Below are 7,578 nucleotides of genomic sequence, written 5' to 3' on the forward strand. Positions count from 1 at the left end.
AGCTATATGTACAACATCATCAAGAAAACTCTCATTCCATCCTCTTCACATGCTTGTGTAGATTGTCCTACCAAGGAGTCAAGTCATATCCCAAGAAAATCATCAATATCAGACTTTCCAAATTATAATACCCTCGTAGAATTTCATGTCAAATTATGCTACTTGATCCCTCTGAAATATTCCTTTGCATATTCTATCATCATATTGCAACAAGTTATTGTTTCAACTTTCAATAATCAATGTGTTTTTGGAATGAACTCATCAACTATAAGCTTCAATATCATTAGGAGCCTTGTAGCTCCCTCTTTCTATTATGCTCATCATTATCAAAGAGTCATCATCAAGCATGAGTTTTGCTTTACTTTTTTCTTCCATCCTTCTCATCTTGCTTCCATCATTTTGATAGCCTTCATTATGTCCCTGCAATTCTCACCAGCATGTACAACCAAGCGAAATATACAAATACAATAGCATGATGTCAATCCTGTCAATATAATGTTTACAAGATTTCTCAAAAGTGTACTTCTAGGGTTCTAGTTATAAACCTTAGATATTCTTGGATCTAACCCTTATTAGGGTTTTTACTTTCAACGGAAACACCAAGTCCTAGGGTTTTGACTTCAAGCCCTAGATTTTTATTTAATTCAACCCTTGCTAGGGATTTAAAACATACCCTAGATTATCCTTTCAAATCTAAGGTTTAAGGATAATTTATCCCTACAAACCCTAGCTACCATTTCCCAAGGGTTTTGTTAGAGGGAACAATTAGTTTGGGTTAGGGTTTTTGCTCCTAAAGTTAATTCAATCTAGGGTTCAGAAACCCTAAATATCGAGAGTCTTCAATACTTCATAGGTTTGCAAGTCCTAAAAACCCTAGAAACTACATAGTCATCAAGACCTACCATGGAGGAATTGCAAAATCCTACAAGCATATTGTTAACTGCAAAACCCAAACTGATTATGATTTATATGTACCTCTAACTTTCATGATTATGAAGAGTTGCCTCATAGAGACATTCAAACTTCATTTAATTCTCAAAACATTCTATCCTTCACTTTTTGTAATAGATTTATGCCACATTATGTCTTCTTCAAAAACATGCTTTCAAAGTGATACCGTTATTGATATTCTAAGGTCTATCATCATCATAGTCATTTCCTCATTGTTATATGAGTCATTGTTTTGTTGCCAATCTTCTTGTCAACAATGTTACTGATGAGTTTTTTTTGTCATAATCATACACCCTTGAGTCATTTTCATATGCATGCCTTCAAGTCGCTATCCTTAGAGATTAACACGAGCCAAAATCACAACGTGTGAATGTGCTTCAAAATTTTCCATAGAGCGAGCCACAAGCATTTGAAGAATCAAGTGTGTTCTACATGAGTGAGAGATTAGAAATATTATGTGAGCTATGTAAGTCATCACTATAATGCACTGCCACTGTAATATGTATCAAGTTATTGTGAACCATTGTAAAACTTCAAGCCACAGTAATACATATCGGTACAAAAGATATTCCCTGTAATTTAGTATAATGTCACTGAGATATATGGGAGATAATGTGAGCCACAAAGTATGAAGCAAATTAGATAATATGCCACTGCATATATGAATTTAGAGAGCCATTGTACAAAGTTTGTTACAAGGAATCATTGTTATGTATAGTATCCTCTACCATATTTGCAGCTTCCATTCCTTTGATAGTGAACTCCAGCATCAGAGAACCTTTGTATATCATCAACTCGTGTAAGTCTTCCAATAATGAGTGCATGTGAGTGATCATAGTGGTTACAACCATAGTTACAAAGAACGAGCCTCTATACATGATTCAGGATCTTGATCCATAGGGAATGTTAACCACAAGACTTAGAGAAACAAGCCTCGGTCACAGGTGCAAGTGTAGAGTCTCTATAATATAGCTAGAGTATCCACAGAACAAAGAAATATCATCATAGTAGTGCGAGACCATCCAATTGCCATAGATATCAAATACGACCTTAGAATATGTGAACCAGTGTGAGGACCATGTGAGTCATTGTGGAAGCGAGCCATCTCTAGATCACAGTCACTTACATGTTGGAGTGAGACCATACTTGCGAGCTATCCAGCCATGGATATAGTGAGAATAGAGTATAAGATCACATTATTACATAGATGAAGAGCGAGACCTCCGAGAAATAGTTAGATTACTAAGAAATAACAAGATTATTTTGAATACGAATTGAGTCATTGTGTAAATCACAAAGATTAATAGTGTGGATTCCATAGATATGTGAGCCATTTAAACGAGACAATATTCAAGCCATGCGAGACGTTGTTCAAGATCGTGGTCGATGTTCACATACAGTGATATAGTTAGATAGTGCACTAAACAAGAATCACAAAGTAATAGATCCAGCTATGAATGTGTCATTGTTGAGTTAGCGAGCCATGGAATAGTGTATGATGAGCCAACGATGAGTCACACAGAAAATACAGATGTGAATCTTAGAAGATTGATGCGAGTCACCTCTACTCATTGTAATGTATTTGACCCACTTCAACAGAGGCATATAGTGAAATACTGCAAGTCGTAGGAATTGAAAGCCAATAGAAGTGAATCATAGTGAAATGTTCAAGCCACTTTGAAAAGAAACAACAATTCATAGATGCAAGCCACTAGCTGTCGAACCAATGAACCATCAAATTACTGTAATGTAGATCACTAAATTGTAATGACAAATGAAATGTCATAGAGAATTTACGTTACATAGGTTAGGTTATGTTGCATGTGGTTTTTTACCTATTTTTTGCACATTCTTTGCCCAGTTTTGACCTTTCTGTCCTCCAGGCCTATGACTTTATATCCTTGTTTTGTTACCTTTTTAACCTATTGTACTGTCATGTTACTTTGTTGTATTTTACCGAATAATACGAGGCTTTATTCCTTTTTGTGGCTAACTGGGAGAGTATTGAAGAAGTATTTTGGGAAGTCCTTCTTTTCAGGTGATGGCTCGCGAGAACAAAGCTATGAAGCAGATAGGCATCAAGGATTAACTACAAAAAAGGGTAGAACAGTTTGTTGTTACACCTTGGATGTTGTTACAGGTTGCTGCTACACATTATATGTTGTTACAGGTTGTTTTTACACATTAGATGTTGTTACAGGTTGTTGTTACACATTGGATGTTGTTCCACCACACGCTGATCCACCGTCACACCAACAGTGTTGTCACCAGTAATTTCGCGTCATCCTGAACCACCATTCACTCGATGTTGTTGCACCGAAGCTGGAAAATGTGGGTACTATTCCACATAATAGTTGTCGGCAGTAGGGATTGTTTATTTTTGAAGCAACAAGACTCAAGCAGTTGCAATCATAACTGATGTATATTTGTATTTAGCAATAGGTTGTAACTAATTTTATTTTTTATCATCATGAGAATCGTGAGATTCTCATGACAGATCTATTTCTAATTTTGGGTTGTAATAGCTATAAAAGACTTTATTTTTCATGTAAAAGGAGACGACATATAGAAGAGTATTGTTAATCTCCTTTTGTAATTCTGAGTTTATTTTTAATATCAATCAGCACGGTGATGATGTTACTATTCTTCAACTGATTCGTTAATCACTTTTGTGTTCTTCCTACACATTGCTAAGGAGGAAGGGTCCTCCTCTTTGGCAGGGATTACAGTGATATAGGTAGTGTACATTCTAGTTTAGTTAATTGATTTATGGTTTCTCATTGTTGTTGTACAAATCATGGATTACATTCGCTATTGTCTCTATTTATATTATGATGTTACACTGAGTTAATCAACAGAATGGTAGTAACCAGCTGGAGTAGATATTAGTTCTTGTGTGGTGCGCCTTTACTTTGATAGCTACGAGTTGTGATTTAATTATGTAGATTGTTTTTATGTCTACACGTATGGTTTGATTTAGCAATTTAGATCAGCGACATCTTTTTATAGTTTTATGCATTTTCTTATGCTTGGCTGGAGTGTATCGGCACAGACAGTGCGAACTCCATTGAAATAGCAAGACCTACCCTAGGTTGACAATTAATGTTGCAGTCTCAGTCAATTAAGATTGATTAAAACAACACTACATTTTGGCATCGTTTTCGGGGATGGCAGTTGACGATACAGTCAGCCAAGTTGTTTGTTTGATATAGAGTGTTCCTAGTCCACAGTTACTGGGCGGTAAGACGAGAGGTAAGAACATGCGCATCACTCTAACATACCTAGGTGGGCTCACCATTGTGATTACTAGGACACTTAGGACATTTTGATGTTTTTTAGTGTGTCTTCAGCTCTTAAGTCGCTGGGTGGTAAGACGAGAGGTAAGAACCTGCACATCACTCTAACATACCTGGGCAGGCTTGCCACTGTCGAAGACTGAGACACTTAGAGTGTGATTTAATACACATAGGGTCCTGTTGATGCCTCTAAAATCACTGCAACAACATTGGGGGATAACCACCTAGTCCGACCCTTAATACAATTCATTTTCCGTTTGATATGGTGGCTCCGACTGGATAATATGGGACCAGTTTCCCTATAAAGATGTGTTTAAGATGAGTGGGTGTTTAAAATATGTGAAGTATGATAGATGGTTTGAATGATAATACTTCTGAAAATATACTAATATAACTATATATATATTTAACCCGGGTAACTCAATATCTATGCGATTTATGATGACTTCAGGTAATCAATCACTAATAAAGATTAATCGATCAATTTACAGAAGTGAAGCATGAACAATGATTACTTCAAACAAAGTAATATAAAATAGATCGCATATCATAATAACATTAATTGCCAGCATACATGTTCAAGATATCAATTCCAGAATTACTCAGAAGTGATATAAATGCAGAATTGAATGGACAGTCACATATACAACAATATTGAATCAAAAGACTGTTAAATTGCCTAACATGAAACAAAATTACATAGATATAAGTACCATATGTATTTGAACGTGCTACTGAAGTAATAGTCTGGTTCGTTCCTTTTTATTTCTGAAAACTCCAAAAAATATATAGAAATGCAAGTCCTTTTGAAGTCTGCTTACACAAAAAGTTTGAACCTTGATCCTTGCTCTCTACAAAAAATAAATTAAGAAGTGCAAAAGTGCTCTCTTCTTCAATCCAATTTTTAATACAAATTCAGGACCCTTTCTCAAATGACATGAAAGGGTCTTTATAGTGAAAATAAAAACAAACTGTTCATAAAAGATGCTTGGAGTGGTTGTAACAGCCTCTCTAAAAATATGGGATTTCATGACAAAAATAGAATTGCAAATAACTTCAAAAGATGCATTGCATCTATCATTCCTCCTGTGGCTTTAGTTGACAAATCTCAAGCATCGTTTGGACTTCCGGTGGATGACTCATCCTGGCATGCAATTGACCTGTGTACACCGCATCCGAGAGTTCGGGTACCATGCGATCGACTGCATCTGCAAGACATTTGACTAGCATTTGTTGGTTGTGCAGTTTGACCAAATAGATCCAATGTGTATTCCAATTGAGGCCTTTTAATTTTTTTAGTTTTTATTCTCTAGTGTTTGAATATTGCTTCTATTGTTTTTCCAATGCTTTTACCTTAGGAAGATTTTCTCGAGTGCACTCAAAAATTAAGTTGGAATTGTGTAAATGATCATTTATCAATTCAATGACATTATTCCTTGCTGCCCTGGCCCTTGAAGTTGCTCTTTCTGCTTTGATCAACTATGTCTCCCATTCTGAGAACAATATCTCTTTATGAGATTCTTCAATCACTGGTAATTTAGTAGCCCTTCCCTTTTCTGTGTTTTTCCAAGAGATATAATTTGTAATCTTGTCATCTGCTTCCTCGAATTCCAATCTGGAATTGACCGCTTGATCTACCAACGTGTTGGTTTTGATGCAAAATGGATGAATGAGGGATATCTTTTGGCAGAGTTGGGTTAGTTGTTGAGATAAAAAATTATTTATTGCTAGGGCTTCCTTTATAAACTCTTCAACTTTAGGATTTTCTTTGAACTTCTCTATTGAGAGTTGTAGCTGCCTTATTTTCTCATCCTTAGCTTTAATCTCTTCATGATGCGCTAGTTTTAGCTGTTCAAACTCTTGGGATAGTTGTTGCTATCTTTCAATTGCCTGCTGATTAATCCTCTGTTTCTCGACCTTTAGTTGATCTTCAAGTTGTTTAATCTTTTGATCTTTTTCCTTGATCAATAGATTAACTTTAGTTGCTTTATCGATCATGGTAGTTGTGTATGCACCTGTGAACTGAGATAATTTTATCAAGTCTTCAGAGGGATCAGCCTCTGAATCTTTCCAAATGACATTCATGTATTCATATTGAGAGACAGTTGTCGATACTTGGTCTATTTTCCTCTTCTTCCTCTTCCTTTTGACTACAACCCTATGTTTAGGGCTATAAAATACATCTAATGGTGGGATTTCAAAATAATCAATATAATTTCTGATGAAGGATTCTCAGGGATTATCTCAACTTCCCTCGTAGTTGAATCCTTACTGGATGCCTTTTCAACCACAAGATCATGAACTATGGGTTGTTGTGCTAAGGGAGATTGCAGTGTGATAATAGTTTGGGTATCACTTTGACCCTTAATCTGAAAGTCAAATTGTTCCCATTCTTTGATTAACACCATATCAATGTGAACATCTATGTCCAATTGTTCACTAGCTTTCTCGCTTGTCTCGGCTTCACCCAAAGTTTTATGTATGTCCTGCTCTATGATTTGCTCTGTGATTTTCACTGTTTGATGGATGACCGGTGTAGTGTTTAATAAGTCCAGTGGTACTAATTGAATCCTTTGTACCCTATACTGAATGAATTGGTCCATTTTTCGCAGTCCCGGCTTGCTCTTTTCGAGATGGCTCACTTGCGCAAATGTATTTGTTGATCTGAAGAAGTCATCGAATTCATCTTTTTCATGGATGAATTACTTAACCTTTACCTGAGTAGTAAAATTATAAGCTACTTTATTTGGGTCATATTGTCTTCTGGGAATAACAGCTAGGTTCAGACCCCTTAATTTCTCAGCTTCAACTTGTGCATGCTTGTAGTCATGAAACGAATAGATACCGCATCGGATCGGAAAGGCCGACCATAACAGTTTCTTGGCGTCTTTGAGATTTTTTGTAAGGCCCTTTTCAACTGTCTGATAGGCTATTTCCCTAGCCAGTAGTTTATCCGGGACATATAGAGGAAGGACATGTGGATCAGTGATACTACCATAAACCCTAACGTATGTAAACAATTCTTCCCCAAACCAACTGCCAATTGAAGTTAGATCGATGTTGGCTTCCTCAGACAGCCAAGGGGTTGGTCTATTAAAGATGGCCTGATGAATGGGTAGGATGAAGCCATGGAAAATTTTGTAAAAATGTTTCTTATATTTCTTTTGCCACAGGTCTTTATGGTAAATATGGATAGGGGTTGGGTCTTGCACAGTCCATTTCCATCCCATGATAGGAAAATCAGAGTTAAAACAAATGGTGTCAACTATATATGCGCTCATATAAAATGGGGGAACCACTCGGGTGGTAACAAACCTGTTCTTCCTATAAT

The sequence above is a fragment of the Pinus tabuliformis genome, chromosome 5_2 (genome assembly GCF_031772625.1).
Source record: "Pinus tabuliformis cultivar Carrire ecotype Pingquan chromosome 5_2, CPIR1, whole genome shotgun sequence".
Lineage (NCBI taxonomy): Eukaryota > Viridiplantae > Streptophyta > Pinopsida > Pinales > Pinaceae > Pinus > Pinus tabuliformis.